Below are 19,947 nucleotides of genomic sequence, written 5' to 3'. Positions count from 1 at the left end.
CTCTCTCTCTCTCTCAGTAGCCAAGGCTGCCCTCTAACTCCCCACCCTCTGTCCTCTGCCTCTACAGTGCTAGGATCTCAGGTTGCCAAGCCTGGTTTAAAAAGAAAACAATACTTCATAAGGCAAACCCACATGGCAGCCTCCTTCTTCCCCCGACTCCTTAGTTTTTTTTTTTTTTTTTTTTTTTTACAAACTCTCACTTTGTAGCCCAGGATAGCCTTGGCTAGGATTAAAGGCATGACCAATCCCAATAAGCAGTGTGTATCTTGCCATTCCTCTCCATTCCAAGTAAGCTCAGAGTCCTTGGGGCTGGAAGTGCCAGGCCTTCTCTCTGAGCAGGAGGCATTACTAGGGGTGGATATGGGCTTGCCTCAAAATTAGATGGGGACTTCTGTGTGTCAAACAGGAGGTTCAGGGATATAGAGTGAGAAGTCCCTGGAGTGGGCACCATCCAGGCTGAGGGTCCGAAAGAAAAAGGGGAGAGGCTAGGCTGAAGCTCCCAGGCAAAGTGGATCTCAGATGGGGCTTGGGTAGGGCAGGCAAGTGGTGAGCAATGCTGGAGAGGAAAATAGGAACCCTTCAAGGAAAGGTCGAAACCCGCCTTGGACTTGATTCTGAGATCCTGTGAGGGAAGCAGGGGGAAGCAAATTCCTGCTGCAAGACATACATGGATTGTTTGTTTGGGCAATGGTGGGAGAGCTTCATGCCTGGTCCCACACTCTACCACTGAGCTGCACCCCAAACCCAGACCTGCTTCTTAGAAATCCCTTCTGACTGCCTAGTGCAGAAGGGATTGGGAGAAAGAGCAGGCTGGAAGCCTGGGAGAAGAACTGCGGTCCTCTCTGGGGAGGTGGTCAGTCCCTTTGGACACTGAGAAGCAGGAGGTAGACCAGACTGCCCCCAGCAAGTCTCAGAGCTGGGGTGCAGCAACAGGGAGGGGCAGGGCAACCAGAAATAAATGAGGGTGGGGCCAGACCAGTGCAACTAGCCAGCACAGAGTAGCTTTCCCTGTTAGAGCTCTGAGTGGTTCAACAGGGCTGAGGAAAAAGCTGTCCTCCACAAATCTGAGATAACCAAATGCTATCCCCATAGGGACCAATGTCTAAGGCTGGTGCCTTCTTGGGTCTGAGGGGCACAGGGCCAGGAAGACAGCACTGCAGACCATCCCCATGCCTGTGCTGGCAGTGTTTAAAGCCGCCCAGACCTATTTTTAAAGAATGAGCTATTTTTAGCCTCTCTGTGGAGAACCCGCAGCCTCTCTTGGTAGCATATTTCAGAGTTGAGAAAGTTCCTTCTTACATATAACCTAAATCTTTCCAGCTCCAATTTGAGCTAATTTCTTGCTCTGCCCTCCGAGAACGAGGGCTCAGGCTGGCTGGCATCCTCTCCAGAGTGTGGCAATTAGTGGGCGCCCTCCACCCAGCCCGCTCAGCAGAGACTGTCGTCGCCTCTCCCTGCCCTTCTCCACGGGTCTAATCTCAGACCACTTGAGTCATTAGTACCGCTCTTGTGTGGATCCTGCCTTTTAAAGTGAAGTGGCCCAAATCGGAGGTGGCACTTAACAGGAACCTTCCAATGTCACGCAGTGGGTCTCCTGGGCTCCCAGAAGCCTGTGCACTCCATCGACCCCATACAGCCTGAGGCTATGGAGGAGCTCGGACCATGCAGGTGAGGTCCACAGGGGTTCTGTGGGGCTCAGTGACTCAGGGCAAATATGTAGGGGGTAATTTTTAATATTAACAAATATGTCTGTCATCCAATATTTCCTGGTAGCCCATGCCCTCCTCACTGGGCAGCTAGATATAAAACATTCATGGCCTCGGGGCTCAGCTGCAGGAGAGGCAGAAAACAAGAGGCAAATTGTGGCTTTGGGGATTTCAAAAGCCCGCACCGAGGAAACAGGACAGGCAGAATACATAATCAAGTGGCTTTCCCCTCCACCACCGGATCAGGTAAAAAGGAGGTGGAGGGTAGGGGGTTGGGGGGGAAGGGAAAGGGGGAGAGGGAAGAGAACAGAAACTAAGACAAAGGAGGAAGAAGAAGATATATGAGAGGAGGAAAAGGAGGAGGGAGAGGAGGATGTGGCTAAGGAAAAGAGGGGGAGGAGCAAGGAGAGGAAAGGAGAGGGACACAGAGAGGAGGAGGTGGAGCAAAGATGGAGGCAGTGGGGGAGGGGAAGAGAGGACGGGGAGACAGGAGAGGAGGAGTGGGAAAGGAGTGACAAAGAGCAGGGAAAAAAGAACGAGGACCAAGAGAATGTGGAGTCAGTAGAGTCAGGTTCTCTGAAAGGCCTGGCCTTCCTTCAGGTACCTCCATTAAGCCCCTCCCACAGCCAGCCCCTCAGAAACATATTCTCTAGTCAGGACCCTCCCTCCTGTCCATTCTGGGATGTCTATCTCAGGAACTCACTGCCCAAAGTCATGGAGTCTAGCTGCCTCCAGGGTCAATGGCCGCAGGCCCTTGTCTCAAGACTCATGACCTCAGGGCCACGAAAGCTTTCTCAGAAGCATCTCCCAGGGGCTCTCAGACAGTGTGCAGTTCTAAGAGCCTCTCCAGTTCAAAGGCTGGAGCCAATGCAGAGTGCAGGGTGACTCCAGGGCTCAATGGATGGCCCTGCCTGGTCTTTGTGCTGGGCCCTCTGCCTGCCCCGTGGGACTAAAAGATCTGGTGTCTGGAGAATCCAAGGAATTACTGTCAGAGTTGGGACTTTTGTGAGCAGGAAGAGGGCACTGTGAACAGTCATCTCCATGCCAGAGGAGAGTGGGGCACTAGCAGTGTGTGAGGTCTTGTCTACAAGGATGAATCCTCCTCTGCTGAGAGGGTGCCCCTGGCCAGCTGGTCCTGCACATATTTCAGTTTCGAGAAGGATGGGCAGGTATACTGAGTCTCAGGATAGAGGCCATGCCTCTGAGCCCAGCATAGTTTGTTCGTTCACTTACACATAATCAATCCATAAGAATTGAAAGATGAACTAGGCAGATGTCCTGCCCACTGGGAACCTCTGGTCTAGTGGGAACACAGGCTGTGAAAGCGGAAAACCATCCAGAGGAGGGCTGGAGAGATGGCTCAGTGATTTAGAGCACAATCTGCTCTTATAGAGGACCAGTATCCCAGCACCCTCTTGGTGACTCACAACCACCATAGTTCTGGTCCCAGAGATCACATGCGTTCTTTGGCCTTTCCTGGGCATCAGGCATACACATGGTGCCCAGGCATACATTCAGGAAAAACACTCATACAAAATAAAAAAAAAAAACATTTTTAAAAGATCCACCGAGGGCCTGGGATTTAGGAGCAGAGGGACCTGGAATCCTGGGTTCTTTTCCTGGGCCAGATGTTTCAATGGAGCCTGGAGGCTGAGGTCCTAAGCTGGTCAGTATTGTGCAACATATGCGTCTGCTTGGCACCAGCTGCTTATGATCTTGGACTATAAACCTCTGCACTACACACATTTAGTGATGTTGGCTGTGGGTCTGTCCTGAGTATTGCAGACTGTTTTGTGGCAGACACACACACACGCACACACACACACACACATACACACACACACACACACACACACACACACACACACACACACACACTGCTAGCATAACAGTCCATGTCTACAGACATTGCCAAATGTCCCAGAGCAGGGAGTCCCCTGCATCATATGCAACACCAGTTTTCAGTGACAATGGTTAGCGTTGTCTTCCTCCCTCTGCTGCCAGTGACACTGTTTCCCAGAGTGATCTGGGGTTCCTTTCTGAGAAAAGCTCAGCTACATTGAAATTAAGTCACTTAGACAAAGATGCTGTCGGTGTAAGTGAGTTTGGCCTGTGGCAGTGGTGAGAGTTGTTGGGGAGTGTCTGGGGAAGGGAGATGAGGGGCACTCCTGAAGGAACGTAACGGCTGCAGCAGCCCTCTAGAACATTGCAACATGCTCTAGAAGTGTGACCTGCAGGTGACAAGCCTGAGAATCCCAAGGCAGAGCTCCCAGAGGGCAAAGGTTCAAAGCCAGCTTTCCTTCGGCATCCTTAGGGACAATATTTCTTTTCTGCAGCACCAGAAGAAGGGGTTGGCTTGACTTTGTTGACTGTGGCAGACGGAATCTGAACACTTGAAACAGCTGTGGTGACTCACACCTGCAGTCCCAGCATTTGGACACCAGAGGCAGGGGTCTCTTGAGTTTCAGATCCGTCTGGACGTGGGCTACAAAACAAGCTCCAGATCAGCCTGAACTAAGCAGCAAGCGAGTCTCCGAAACAAAAGCAAAACAAGAGAATTCAGGCGCTAGAAATACCTCCTGGAAGGCACAGGGGCCTCTGGAAACTGTGTGGGACCCTGCCCAAACTCCCTTCTGGGCTCGCTCATCTGTCTTTCTCTGTCACCCTGGCCTCTACTGTCCCTCTCTTATCTGTCTCTGTTCTGCCTCTCTGAATGTCCCTTTGATTCTCTCTCCGATTTTTCCCTCTCTATCTCCCTCAGTATTCCCCCAACTCCCAGGCTCCCCAGATCATCTGCCCACAAGATAAACAAGCCAAAGATTGTTCCCGTTGGCAGCTCGGCGCCAGATTCTCTCCCTTTGTCCCGTTTTGCCCACAGGAGTGCTGAGCACACAAGGGACACACCCACAATAGGTTGAGGATGGACATGTCTTCACCCCTGCCCACTGCAGCCTCCCTGCCAGCCTTCCCATCCCTCTGTCCCTGGCATCAGCTGAACAGCATGCCCTGCTCTGGACTTCTGATCAGGAAACTGCTCACACACAGGGAAAACGAGGGGGCAGGCTACTGTCTTGCAGCACACCACAGAGAGCCTATAATAATAGCCTCAATTCTCAAGCACAGTTTGCAAAACATTCCAGCCATCCTGCACAGTCCTTGTCTTGGCCCTGGCAAACTGAGATGGCCACAGGCTGTTGGACAGTTAAGACTAAAGCTCGGAGAGAAAAACATCCCACCCAGGGCAGCACAGCACAAAAACACGGGCGTGATCAACCCTGAGTCCAGATGTCTGGCCATCCTGTTACCTCCCATACATTCACTTAGTCAGTCAATCTCAAGCACTAACCATGTCCAGGGGACAGTTTTCAGACTCCCAGGCCTGTCAAAGTCTTGCAGTGCCACATAGGTAATTTATGAGTTGACTCTATCCAGAGTGTGGAACCCAGGAGACAGAGCTCTTCCTTCGAGGCAGAGCACCTGTTCTGTGTCTGACACTACCTTTCCAGGGACTAATAGCAGACTAGCCTGTGCTCACTCCTCAGACCAAAACTGATGGGGAGTTGGCAGCTTCTGGGAGAACAAGCCACACAGACCACTGATGAGGAGAGTTGTCCCAGAGTGTAGATTTTCCATCAAGAGATATGTCCTCTGAGGCTTCTGAGGGCTCTTGGACTCCTGGGTCATCTGTGGCAGCAGAGAAGACAACTGGGGGATGGTATGGTGTGAGAGAAGGCAGGCTCAGGAAGACAAACAGCTCCTGGGGCAGGGGTGGGGGAAGATGGCCAAGTGAGGACAGAGGAAAGTGACAGAAAGGACCCTTTACACAGCTAGCAGAGGGGCTGCCCCTGCAGAGGGGACTTTGGCAATGGCTGTAAAAGTGACACCACTTTCTTAGAGTTAGCAACTCCAGCTCTTGGGGTATGCCCTGAGATACACTTCACCCACGGGCAGTTATATAGTCAAGGGTATGTGTTACAGTATTTAGAAAAGCCTAAAAATCCATCATGGCAATGGAGATGTCTATAGTCAATCTTGACCTTGGCTCCTGCCCCTCTGACCTCCATGTTACCTTCAGAGAGCCTGAGGCGTATGTCTGCCTCAGGACCTTTGTACCTACTGTCATCATTACTAGAGAGGGTCTTCTCTGATGTCCACATTTTGCTACTTCTCTGTCTCAGGCTTCTCCACATGGCATGGCTAGGGAATTTGGAGATTGTGTTCCATGGGCTTTAGAAAAGCCAGTGTACACACAGCCATGCTGATGAAACCTTTGAGCCCAGGGGAAACATCATCCTAGGAAATTATTACCCATTTCCAAGATGAATCAAACCAGAGGGAGAGTAGATTGGCTAGTTTTATGTCAATTTGACATAAACTAGAGTCATCTGAGAGAAGAAAACCCCCATCTGAGAAAATTCCTCCATGAAACCAGGCTGTAGGCAAAGCTGTAGGCATGTGCTCAAATAGTGATTGATGTGGGAGGGCCCAGCCATTTGTGGGTGGGGCCACTGCTGACTGGTAGTCCTGGGATCTATAAGACTATAGGCTGAGCAAGCCAATAAGCATTAGTCCTTCATCAGCTCCTGCCTTGTTTTCCCTTGGTGGACTGTTTAGGATTCAGGATACATAAGTCAAACAAACCCTCTCCTTCCCAAGCTGCTTTTGGTCATGATCACAGCTACATTAACACTAAGACAGATGACTTATGTGCCGTTTAGCTCTGTAGCCTCAGAACATCCTTTGCTGCTTCTACCAGGGTGCCTTTTATTAAGGGTGAATATCACGTGGGGCATCCTCTTCCCTCAATTGCTCTCACAGAGGTGAAGAAAGCACAAGCCTCTACTCTAAGGATGGCCCAATGGTGTAAGTAGCCACATCAAATCTCCAGCCAACAGCCAGTGGGGACCTGAAGCCCTGAAGTCCACCACACTAAATGGGATTCCACAAACAACCGCACAGGATTGAAGCAAACCCTTTACCAGACAAGCATCAGAGAGAGCACGGCTGGGCAACTTCTTAACTGTGACTCTCCTAGGTCTAACCACATCCTGACCCACAAATCTGAGAGCCACTGAACGTGCACTGCCTTAGGTTGCTAAGTCTGTAGCAATATCGTTACGCAATAATAGGTAACTAAGGAAGTGGGCAAAAGTATGGTGAATAATGTATGGTGAGTAACGGAGGTGTGCTAGCCAGGGCAGGCAATGGCTGTGAGCCTCATCTCACTAGTATTAGAGTTAGTAGTAGTTTTATACTTCACTGCACTAGGTCTGCTGGGAGAACCAAGTCCTCAGCTCAACCTACACCACACAGACATCCAGGACCCCTTTTCCTAAAACCAGCCCCACAACCTGAGTCCCACCCTACACATCAGTTCCTCTTTACCAGGTCCTATCTTCTACACATATAAATGCACACCCATATGTGCGCTTACATGTGCATGCACGTACTCACTACATGCACATGAACTCACATAAAAACACATACCCATGTTCTCACCCACACAAGGAAGAATGATACACAGCTTTGGAAAACCGAGGGAGCGGAGTTCAGATCTCAACACATTTGTTCATGTTCTCTGAGCTTCTGAAGATGATGTATTGTTCTCCAGGGGTTTATCTGTGGCTGGGATAATATAACTCTTTATATTAGTAATTCTAACTTGAGTCTTCTGTTTCTGAGCGTGTGAAACATCTCTGATCACAGCTGCAGGGTTATCTATTTCTTCCTGAGGTTTCACCGGTTACTGTTTGATGTTTGTACTTGTCATTACCATTTTGTCATGCTAGGGCATCATGAGAAGCAACTGTTTGGCACTTTAAATCCTGTGTTGCCAGGTAGTTGCATAACTATGGTAAGTAAATGCTTTCTTGATTTGTTATTCTTTTTACATCTATCTTTCCTTGACCCTTATGGTCCTTTTCTTCAATTCTACTTAGTCAGATAAGGAGAGTGTTTGCTCAGACCACTTCGGTTCCTACTTTCCAGGTATGTCTTTACCCATTCTTCTCTAGACTGCATATCTACCTCTCTTAGAGCATACTTCTTATATTGTTAAGTCTGCCTTGTTTTTGTTTCCATAATCCAAGAGCTCTTCCTATTAGTTGCTAAATTTAACCCAGTTACATTTAGTATATTTCATATTTCTTTATACAGCTTCAGCACTTGATGATTGGGTCACCAACATCCCACAGGCTCAGGCTGGCCCAAAGAAGCTCTAGGCAGCTCATAGGAATCTTATGGTTCTGATGTGATGATCAGAAAGTTCAAACTCATCATAGTGAGGCAGTAAAGCAGAGCTAAGTTCCCAGAAAGATCCTGTAGCTCTGTGAAGATGCCCTACTTGCCCCTCACCAAGGACTTGCTATTCTGAGGTAAGCCATGCCAGCACTGTTAGAACTGTCATGGTCACAAGTGGTGTTGTCACAGCTGCAACTAAGGTGAGAGAAGCTACGACAACTCAAGACACTGAAGACATGTGAAGATATACACAAGCACAACATGAGTTGGGCATTGGGGTGATGAAGAGGGCGGCCTGTATCTCCTGTGCTCAGCCTTAGGAATGTTTCCTCCTTATAGCGACCCCACAAGCTACAAGCTCACAGCTGTTAGTCTAAGAGATTATTCCACAGATGAAAACTACGTGTTTACCCCAGGATCAAGCATGGTAGTGGTGGAGCTTGGATGCTTGCATTGACCAGGCTATGGGGTAGGAGTAGAATGTGGTCAACACAGCCTGAGACTGGAGAACAAGTTTACAAGGCACAGCCCGAGCCTTTAAAGAAAGCAGAAAGGTAAAGCAGAAACCCACCAGAAACATCACAACCGTGGCACAGTCAGAGACCCGTAGAGCAGAATCCCTATTGTCACTTCAACCCCCCATAACAGCCTTCCCCTGCAGTTCTAAACCAAGCCTTGAAAACCCAAGGTCATCGGCTGGATGGAATCTTCTTTGGGAGCAGCTGTCATCTTTCTCCTCTGCCACCTGCAGCCACCACCAAGCAATGTATCATGAGATGAAATTATGTGGCGACCTTCAGAAAACTACCACTCTGCCTCAGGTCAAATAAGCTCAGCTGCTTGGACATTGAGTTAATCCTAAGCCAGAAAAAAGAGCCCAGAAAGCTTTGGCAGCAAAGACGAAGGCCACAAGCCCTGTGGATGGCTCCCAGGGAAGCCCTCAATTCGGCCAGTAAGGCTAAGGCAAGGCCTTCTCTGGTAGCTGTACACTGGACTCAGGAAGGACACGCCCACATAGACAGACAGACAGTAACCTTCTCAGCTGACACACTCAGAAAGGCTGGTTCAGGAGGTACCAGAGACACTGAGGTAACCAAACATAGTCACCACTGTGGACTCAGCAGCTGCTGTACACATCCTCAGGCCTCCTCAACTCTGCTGCCTGGTGCTCAGGGTTAAAACGGTATCAGCTACACCTGAGCTCCCAGCCACCATGAGCTTCAGTCCCAGAGTCCTCCTTGCTTCCTACCAACCTCGATTTTAATGGCCTTGCATAGGCTGGTGTCATTATGCAGGGAGGCAGGTACAGGATAGAAAGAGGCCTGCAACTGGACGAGAAGGAAGGATGGGCCAGAGGAAAGTTTTAGAAAGGAGAGGAGGAGCCGGAGGGAGGAGAAGGAGCTGGGAGAACATGGAGGCAGATGTTAGGATTCTTCTCTGTGCATAGATACAGGTTGTTAGGACTATTTTTAAGGGATGGGTGTGTACAGGATTTCGTGCTGTCTAGATGGGCAAATTATATCACATCAATTGGGTCAGAGGTTATTGTGTGGTGTGTTCATTCATGTGGCTACTTAATTGAGTTCAGGAGAGTGTGTGGTGGTGGGACGCACCGGGCCCGCCATGGAATTTGAGATGTGTATGCCTGGTGTGGTGGCATCCCATCTTGGTAACTAGATGGGTAGAGAGATTGCTGCCAGGCTCAGAGAGTAGCCATCGGCAGTGTGAGATGGGATGGAGCTTAGCGGGTGAGACACTTTACTGACTGAAATGAAAATATCCCGCAGATGCCGTGTGGCCCTATGGGGCCAGCACTAGCGCAGGATAAGAGAAACCACTTTTTACAGTGACAGCCTTGTGCTATGGGACCAGAGGCTCTGGCCTGGACTGTGGGAGTGTCTCTTTCTGAACTGGGCTTGTAGGCACTGGGAGTCAGCCTTGACACTGTACCTCCTGGTTACCTTGTTAAGGGATCCCTACACCACCACAAGCTGGGACCAACCTCTGGGTGCTCTGACCATTTGACCAAGAACCCAGAAACCTTTCAGTCCTTGGGGATGCAGCACTTGCTGCATAGGGGGGAGGAGAATGAAGGGTTGAAGAGGACAGTGGAGGTAGCCACGTTGGGGTGGTATCAGTGACAGATAAGCACCGTGTAAGTCTCTCAGCCTGAGTGGGAACTGCCGTGTCTCTCTTCAGGTTTTCTCTATGACTCTTCATTTGTCTCTGTGTCTCTGTGTCTCTGTCCTGTCACACAAAGGCACTTCATCTGTCTCTGAGACTTCCGATCTAGCATGTGAATCAGAGGGCGTGTCACTAGGCTCTGGAAACTGTAGAGGACATCCTGGACTTTGTGTAGCTGTCATCCTGAGAGCCAGCTACAGAGAAATCATCAGACTTCTTTCACTTGAGAGAAAGTGTGTGGTGCATACACTAGGAGTGACTTGGGTCCTGACGATGCTCAAATCATCCCCTACTAAGTATAAACATGTGGGAACAAAAGGAGACAGGCCAAGTCCTGGCCTTGGGCATTGGAGAGGTGGAGGAAACACAAACTTGAGGCAATATGCAATCTCAGGGCGGACACTGCAGGGCTCTGGGTCTGGCTCTCCACCCACAGCTGAGTGATCTCAGGCATGCTAGCGGATTTTTCTGAACTTGCTTTTCCTCATCTCTAAAAACGGATGCCATGCCCCAAAGACAGAGTGCGTTGGTAGGGAGACAGGGGATGGAAAGCCTAAGGTTAATTGGGTCCTTCTTGGGTCAGTCATGGACTGCGTGCACTTTCCTGGACATACTGGAGTATGACTTACATATTACGCCTGAGGGATTCCAAAAGCTTGACTTTTTCCCCTGCTGTGAAGTTTTGACCTCAGTTTCCCTACCAGCTCCCTACTTAAGCCTTTCCTCTAGGGCTGATGCTAGTCAGGTTCCTGGACACTCAGAAGAAGGTGGATAAGACTTGGGATTTGGGGTTGAGGATTTAGCTCAGTGGTAGAGCGCTTGCCTAGCAAGCGCAAGGCCCTGGGTTCAGTCCTCAGCTCCAAAAAAAAAAAAAAAAAAAAGACTTGGGAATTATTCCTGGGCCTCCCAGGCCTCTCCCAGACTCCTGAGCTCCCAGCATCCTTTGCTCCACCAGTCCTCTAAGTCCATTAAAACTGATAGAAACCAGCCGTTCCGCCAGCTCAGGTTTTAGTTCCCGTTTTTATTCAACTTGTTAAAATTCTTACCTTTTCCAAAAGGTCAGTTTCTACCTGGCCCTGTGCCTGAGGCCAGGCTGATCTATATGAATGGCCCAGTGGCCTAAACAGTCCCTGGCTTGCAGGAGCGGACAAAGGATGTAGTGGAATTTGAATCACAAATGACCAGGAGCTGTCTGCCCTGCAGCCAGGATTCTCACACTTCCAGGCTGTTCCAGCCAGCAGTGCCTGGCTCCCCTCTAGAGCCTTCAGACCCCACGGGGGCTGTTGCATGCTGGGAACCCTCTACCTCATTCACTGCACTAACATGCGACATCATCTAAATGCCAGGCATGGGGACAGCCACAGGAGCCTCGGCACGGCTGTTCCCTGAGGCTAATGAGGAAAAGGACATAACTCGAAGTAAAATCAATCATTACATATACAGAAATAGAAACACGTGCGGCCGCGATTGAAGCTGGCAGCCGCAGGGCTGAATCCAACCTGCAGGTGTTGGTGAAAGCCAGGAGAACGGATGAGGCTTTTGGCCAACATTTAAAAGCTGGAGGATTTCCATTAAAATATGGGAGTTCTGGCTTCTCTTATGAAAGTCAGAATTGCTGGCCACACTGGGTCCCCATCTTCCTGGCAGCTGCTTTGGACCTGCACACCCATCCCCCCCACCCCAACTCACCCGCCGTGATGCTGGAAGTTAGGTATCACTAGGTAGATCTTGGGAAAGTAGGTCATGGGGGTGGATCTTCCTGGTTCCACCAAACCAAGGGGGTGTAGCTAGAAGGTGCAGTTCATAAACCAGGAAGCCCCCAGCAGGCATCCAAGTTGCCAATGTCATGATCCTGGGCTTTTGCAACCTCGGTGTTCGGTCTTCTCACTCCAGCTCCTGTTGACTAGGCTAACACTCTCCTCTTGAGTTGTATGAACTGCTCTGTAGCTGAGGCTCAGATGGGGCTGAAGGAAGTTAGGGATTTGATAGAAGGCACACCATGGTGCCATCAGCTTTGGCCACTGTCCTTGGCTGTTGGGCAATACTCCAGTATATTCACATGCCCGTGTGTCTCTCTAGGCTGCGGATGGCATTTAAGCTCCTACATGAAGGAATAAGCATAGCCCTGTGTGGCTTGGCCTTCCCAACAACTTCACAAAAGGAATGGAGCTTAGAGGACATGAACCTGTTTTTCCTGGGGGAGGGGAGTGAAGGGGGCTACCTACTTCCAGGGTTCCTGACTCAGGCGAGTCCTGGCTTCCTCAGTCTCCTTGCACTCACCCTAGAAAGCTAAGAACAAGTATTTGGGTGAGGAACTACTGTGGGGGACAAAGGCGGCACCTCAGGGTTGTAGTGTAGAAGGGGAAGGCTCTGTGGCTCACTTCTGATGGAAGCCAAGGCCTTTCTTACAAGACAAGCACTCCACTACTGGATTGTACCCTCTAGCCTCCATTGGCAGACCCCATTCCTGCCTTTTCAGACATGATAGGCCTTTGATGTGTTTATAAAAAGATAAAGAGAGGATGTCCCAGGTTTCAGCACCAATGTTGTATTGATGAAAAGATAGAGTGGGGATATGTTCTGTGGAGGTGTGGTGAGGTACGGGGAAGGGGGTGCCTCCGTAGGCCATGCTGAGACATCCCTTCTCCCTGAGGGACCAGCCACTCAATGGTATAGTATAGAGTTTATTCAGGGCATGGGGAGGGAGGTTAGGAGGGTAGTAGAGGCGGGGAGGGGGAGGGAGGGGGAAGGAAGAGAGGGGAGGGAGGAGAGAGAGAGAGAGAGAGAGAGAGAGAGAGAGAGAGAGAGGTCAGCCATGGGCATGTGGAGAAAGGGGGGGGGGGAAGGGGGAGAGAAGGGACAAAGGGTGAGGAGGGTGAGAGCAAGAGAGACAAGAGGGAGCAAGAGCAAGCAGCCCCTTTTATAGTATCAGGCAACTGTGGGGTGGAGCATACTTGGCTGTTGCCAGGTAACTGTGGGGGTGGAGCTTAGACAGAATGCTAACAGCCTTGGCTTCAGATTCACTTTGATAACCAGTCAGCTATACCCATGGCAGTGGGTGATCTAGGTCTATGTGGCTGTGTCCTTGTGTCCTACCTGTCTGCCTCACACTTCCTTTCATCCACTGCTCATTCTGTCCCTCTCTGTTCTTGTGCCTCCCTCCATACAAGTGTGTCTCTCTGTCAGGGTGGGTGTGGCTGCCAGCCATGTTCCTCTGCTTCCTGTCTCCTTCCTGCCTAGGCCCCCTCTCTCCCTTTCTCTGGTTCCTCCACCATCGCTCTACAGAGCCCTAAAAAAGGGTAGGGTCTCCCACTGTTATTTCTGCCTCCAGCCTCACAGTCTAGGAGCTGGACAGATGTCCCTCCGTGTCCCACACACCTGGACCATATACCCACTCCCATCACAGCCCCCCCCCCCCGTGGCTCCCATCCATCTTCCCCAGCCCAAGGAACCTCCCTGGGGAGTGGGAAGATGGAAGTGAGCTACAGCCGAGTAGTGAAGGAGGCACTGAGGTAAAGGTCTGAAAGCTAGACAGACCCAAGGAGGGCAAGCTCCCAGAGTCAGGCAACATGGAGCAAAGAGAGCACCACGAGATGGGAGGAATACTGAGAGGCCAGCTAAGCCTGTGTCCATGCCACAGAGCTTGGGTTCTTGGGTTCTAGTCTAGCAAAGGAGTAAACACCCATGAGAATGATAGATCCAAGACAGTCAAACGAGGCCATAATTCAGTAGATCGTGACACCTTTGAGGGACTAGAACCTGAGTACCACGAAAAGCTGATTGTACATTTGGTAACCGCCCACCATCAGTCAGACAAGCCAAGTGGAGACAGAGCACTACACCTGTGGGCCACCTGTGTGACCGGAGATGGCCAGGTAGTGATTTGTACTTTCCTATAATTTCCCCTTTTCTTTTGCTTTTGCTCGACAGTCCCTGGACTCTCAGGCCCCACCCTTCACCCTTTGCTTGAAGGGGAAAGCAAAACCTATTGGCAAAAGGCTTCCTGCTTACTTCCCATCTTCAAAGCCCAAATTTATTGAGCAGATTTGCTGGGGTTCGGGGCGGGTGAGAGTTGAGGATGAGGGTGAGGAGATGAGGGATTGGGTGAGTTCCGGCCTGGAGAGGTAGGGAGAGAGGTAGTGTCACTTTCAGGGCAATACAAGATGACTTTTTCTTGGACAGGCAGGAGACTGGGCTGAGGGCCTGGGTAATGGCTCCCTGGCTACACGGTGGTTAAATGCATGTCGAGTTTCGTGACCCAGCGGTTCCTCTCCTAGGTTTATGCTCAAGAGAAACAAAAACATGTGTCCAGAGAAACATTTGCTTACAACATCCACGGCATCGCTATTCCAGCAGTCTGAAGGAGGAAATGGCCCAGTCCCCTTCAGCTGAGGCGTCTATAAAGGAAAGGCGGTGTGTTTATACAATGAGCACTTATGTAGCAATAAGGAGGGATATGATGCCAGTCCCTGCTCTAATGTGGATAAATCTCAAACAGATTGTACCAAACGAAAGAAGACAGTCATAAAAGGTGACACACTGCACGACCTGTTTCTGCGAGATGTCAAGACGAGGCTAGATTATGGAGCTAAAGAGTGAACAATGGTCACCCAGGGTTGGGAATGGAGAGCAGCTTCTCTTGCGTGTGAGATTTATTTAAGGTTAATGGAAGTGGGTTTTTTTTTTTTTTAATTAGACTATCGCAATGCCTACTAAAAATTACTTAAAAATTCCATACTTTGCATAGAAAAGATTATGATATGTAAATTACACCTTAATAAAGTTGTTTTTAAAACATTTTTTATAATTAAAACTGAGGAGAGCCGTCCATAAAAAAAAAAAAAAAACCAGATTTTTGGCTTTCCCTGAATGCCATGTATATGTCTCCATGGTAACGATGAGCTGTGGGACATGCATTCCCTAAGTTTTCCCTGGCCGCTGCACTGTCTGCTGAGGCATACCTGGGTGTCTTTGCTGACATACAGAACGCTTGCACAGTGGACGGGAGCCTCCGTCTGAGTGGTAAGACCACAAGTGTCAAAGTTCCCAGCCTCGTTCTCCCTTCCCGTGTCTGTCCCCAACAGATGTACACTGGGGCAGAATGCTCGCTCGTGTGGGTGGGGATGGAGGCTCCGTGCAGCACTCGGGCTGGAACGCTAGAGCTGCTGCTGAGGTCTAGGCCTTGTTATTCTCAGCTGTGAAAAAGCGACCTCATAGCACCCGCTTTGCTAGCACACAGTGGGAGCAAAACAAATGTACATTAGTGATTCCATCCATCATTTTAGACAGGGCCTTCTGTGTAGCCCAAGCTCCCAAGCTGGCGCAGAGCTCGCTGTGGGCCCAGAGCTCGCTGTGTACCCCAGGTTGGCCTCAAACTCACAATCCTCCTGCCCTAGCTTCCTGGGTGCTGCTATTGTAGGTGTAAGCCACCACACCGGGTACCTTGCTCTGCACCTTAAAATCCCCCAGAAGTTCTGAAACCTGGGACTCATGTGGCCATAGTTTGGCTTGAACTCGCTGTTGACCACAGAAACATGTCCTATTGTCATGTGGAAATGTGGGCATATGAGTCCAGTTGCTGCCAGACTATGGAATGGGCAGTCTGTGTGTTATGTCACTTTACAAATCTGAAAACTGCTGAATTCCAGAACATTCTAGTCCCCCAGAAAACTAGGGACTGTATGTAGCCTGTATAAGGAAGAGGATTATGACCAGGACCAAACCCTGTCCTACTTTGCATGACATCACATAAAACTATAAAACCATGGTGGAGCTCTGTAGCAGTAGGGGAAAGGGCCTGTACATTTCTGAATTGGAATCTTCGACCAGCCCTGAGGTATGGGCGCTTAGAGTCAGAATTAACATCTCAGGCAGAAGTAGGTGTGGTGTGTTGTCCCTGTATGCCTTGGTTCAGATGAAAGCAACCATGCTGACTGCAGTGGTCTCAACCTTCTTAATGCTGTGACCCTTGAATACAGTTCCTCATGCTGTGGTGACCCCAACCATAAGATTCCTTTCATTGCTACTTCATAACTGTAGTTTTGCTACTGTTATGAATGGCAATGTAAATACCTGTATTTTTCAATTGCCATAGATGATCCCCATGAAAGGGTCATTTGACTCCAAAGGAGTCATAATCCACAGGTTGAGAACTACTGCTCTAATGTTGTCAGTTTTCCAAACCAAGGCACAGCTAAGAGCACGTGTCAGCTTGGCTGCCCACTAGACCCTTGTTAGAAAAACAAAAATGGACTTTGGGTTTGTCCCTGATTCAGGGAGGATGAGGAATTAGGTCAATCCTAAGACTCTCCCCAGCGTAGGAGCCCCTCACACTACACAGTGAGCTTATGCAGATGAGATGAAGTGACTTGTTGGATCTGGTCCCCAGAACAATTTGGGGGTGGGGAGCTTTGAGCAAGTCTGGCAGGACCGAGGCCAACAAGATGCCTAAGAAATAAGACATGGCATCATGATGAACTTCTCGCTCCATGGTCTTCTGTTAGAACAATCCAGAAAGGACTCAAACATCTGGGTGGTTTGTGCTAGAACCGCATGGGTTGAGTCACGCTAGCCTGTTGGTTCTGCAGGTGACTTCCTGTGACAGCCCCAGCAGCCTCCAATGCATGTCTCCTTGGTCCAGGCCATAGGCCCTGTGCAGCCTTAGGTTACCTGGGAGCTTCCTTCTTTAAGCACTTGATCTCCTGGGTGGGAGATGAGGAGAATCTCAGTGAAGGAGGGACCCTAAGTTGCTGTTGGGTAGGAGCTAATGAATAGCCAACCACCTCTTGGAGAGACCTCTGAGCAAGCAGATCTGCCTGGGCTCTGGAGCCTCCTATGAACCCAGTGCCCAGCAGTGCTCACCTGCTCATGAACCCACCTGCTCAGCTCCCCAGCAGTGCTCAGCTCAGTGCTCACCTGCTCACTTGCTCAGAGATGGTGCTCCCCAGCAGTGCTCACCTGCTGTGCTCTTCAGCAGTGCTCTTCAGGTGCTCCCCTCAGCAGTGCTCACTTGCTCACCTGTTCCCCACCTGCTCAGAGGTGCTCCCCAGCAGTGCTCACTTGTTCAGAGGTGCTCCCCAGCAGTGCTCACTTGCTCAGTGGTGCTCCCCAGCAGTGGTCACCTGCTCAGCAGTGCTCTCCAGCAGTGCTCACCTGCTCAGCAGTGCTCTCCAGCAGTGCTCACCTGCTCATCAGTGCTCCCTTTCCTTGCTTTGCTCCTCCTGACTAGCTTCTCCATACTCCCTGGGTTTGCCTTCCAAGAAAGTTCAGCTTAGGGTCTCTGCTAAGGCTAGTGTATAAAACTGGCCTCACAGGCCCATGTGTTGAACACTTGATCCTCAGCTGGTGGAGCTATTGGGAAGGTTCTAGAAACTTTAGGAGGTGGGGCTACATGTCTTTAAAGGCTGTACCTTGTCCTGACCACCACCACCCCACCTCCTGGCCTCCATGGGGTGAGCAGTTCTGCTCACCACGTTGCCTTGCTTAACTCCGGGTCTAGAAGCAGGAGAGCCAGCTGACCATGCAGGACCCTCTGACACTGGCTTCTCTGGGGTGTTTTGTTATGTAAAGTGCTATCAATGCTCAGAAACTTGGTACTGGAGAAGTGAGAAGGTTTTGCAATTGGATTACAGAAGTTTGGATGGTGGAAGGGTCAGGTTAGGGAAGCTGTAGAACTCAGCTGTGAACCTAGTTTAGTGGGGGGTTCTGGAGGGAGCTCAGAGGACCAGCACAGAGGTGGGAAATCAGACAAGCAGCACCGCCGGGCGTCCTCGTGGGAACAAGGATTTTATTGGGAACTGTACTAAATGCCACTCATGTGCATTGTGGCAAAGAACCTGTCAACATTCTTCATGTCCTCAGGCTCTGTGCAAAGCTAAATCTAAAGGCAACGGCCTACGGAAACTGGTGGTGTTGGTGTGGACTCAGAAAGTGGCTTTGAACAAGTTCACAGTGATCATTAAGAGCTAAGGGCAGAGCAGAAAGATTTGTACGGCTTGTCTGATCTGAAAAGGATCACACTTAGTGCCGTTGGCGTGGAGGTTATGGTTGTTAAAGAGAATGGCACTGTTTAAAAAATCCATAAAAGTATTGAGGAGTGAATGTGATCTGAGCATATTACACATTGGAGTGTGGTGTGTGTGTGCGTGTGTGTGTGTGTAAATGGCCTAACGAAATCCAGACTTTGTACGGTTGGATCAAAATGAAAGCACATCTGAAAGACTGTCCCTTAAGAAGAATGCACTGCAAAGGAGCATCCTGTCCCCTCTGCCAGGACGCAGGCACTCAGCTGCCATCCAAGGTCCTGGCTATTGTTCAGTCTCTGGCAGAACCTGCTTCAGCCGCACAATGCTAGCTTTGCAGGCTCACAGAATGTAAGAGTTCCACGGAGGCATGCAGGCTTCCGTCCAGGTTTCAGAAGAAGGTCCAAGAGGATGGGTATCATACAGTTAAGCCAGATTCCCTTAAGTCGGCCCCTGAGAAAGTGGTTGGGAAACTGTATGGCTGAGGGTGTGGATGGGAGTGGGGGAGCTGCCAGGAGGAGCCCAGTGGAGACCACAGGAAGCTAGAGATGTCAGAAGCATGCAGGGTCTGCTGAGACCCAACACAGAAGCAGCTCAGGAGAGAAACTAGATGGACCACAAGCAGCAAGGCTGGCAGGGCATGATGGTACCCGGCTCTTCAGCGTCTGTGTCATGCCACCACATGCCTCAGGTGCCATACAGAAAGCTGCAGGCATCAGCATGTGGTCACTGTTGTCCTCCCATCCTTCCATTTTTGGAACAGGAATATGTACTGTCACATGAACTCCGGAGTATGTGACAAGTTCTTTGAGGCTCGTTTCATTGAGGTTTAAAACTCTAGCCCCATGCTAAGAGTTTTCCTTGGGTCTCAGACTTGATCCTTCAACTTTTGAACAATGCTGGGACTTGCTAACACTCTGGGGACTCTCGGGTGTAGACTAAATGCATCTTGCATTATGAGATAGCTATGAATCCTTGGGACCAAGTGTGGGATGTTATAGATTGAATGTCAACTGTCCCCACAGGCTTATAGTCACCTGGGGAGTTGCTGGAAACTTCAGGATAGGGCCTGACTGGAAGAAGTAGGTCAGTGTGGGTGTGTTACTGAAGGCTGTATCTTGCCCTGGCCTCCTCCTCCCTCAGTCTCTCTCCCTCCCTCTCCCTCCTCCCCCCCCTCTCCCTCTCCCTCCCTCCCCTCCCCTCCCCTCCTCCCTCTCCTCTCCCTTTCCTCTCCCTCTCCCTCTCCCTCTCCCTCCCTTCCCTCTCCCTCTCCCTCTCCAGTCCCTCCATCCCCCTCCCTCCTTCTCTCTTCTCCCTCTCCCTCTTCCTTTCTCCCTTTCTCCATTTCTTCCTTTCCTCTGTCTCCATCTCTCTCCATCTCACCCTCTCTTCCTCCTTCCTTTCCTCTCCCTCTCCCTCTCTCCCTTCCTCCCTTCTCCATCTCCATCTTTCTCTCTGTCTTGTCTTTACTAGCTTTTCTTTCTCGCCCTTTCTCTATATCTCTCTGTGTGTCTATCTCTGGGTGTCTCTGTCTCTCTGTTTCTATCTCTGTCTCTCTTCCTGTCTTTATATCTCTTTCTGTCTCTGTGCCTGTCTGTCTCCTTTTCCTTCCTGGCCACCATGGTGAGATCAGCCCTACTACAGCATTTTCTTCTTCCATGATGCTCTGCCTTACACAGGATGGAAATGATGGAACCAGCCAGACCATAGCCAGAACCTTCTGGAAACAAGAGCCAAAATGCATTTTTTTAAATTATGGTATTTTGTCATAAGGATGAAAAGGTTTTTAGTGAAGG

At 50.1% G+C, this 19,947-nt stretch overlaps 1 protein-coding gene across 1 annotated transcript in view; it reads right to left on the bottom strand.

Moving 5' to 3' along the window:
- Gsg1l (GSG1 like) overlaps positions 1 to 19,947 on the bottom strand; it is a 203,318-nt gene that overhangs the window by 48,828 nt on the left and 134,543 nt on the right. The window lies entirely within an intron of this gene.

This window comes from Rattus rattus, chromosome 2 (assembly GCF_011064425.1).
Source record: "Rattus rattus isolate New Zealand chromosome 2, Rrattus_CSIRO_v1, whole genome shotgun sequence".
NCBI classification, from domain to species: domain Eukaryota; kingdom Metazoa; phylum Chordata; class Mammalia; order Rodentia; family Muridae; genus Rattus; species Rattus rattus.
This window is presented reverse-complemented; position numbering and strand designations above follow the sequence as displayed.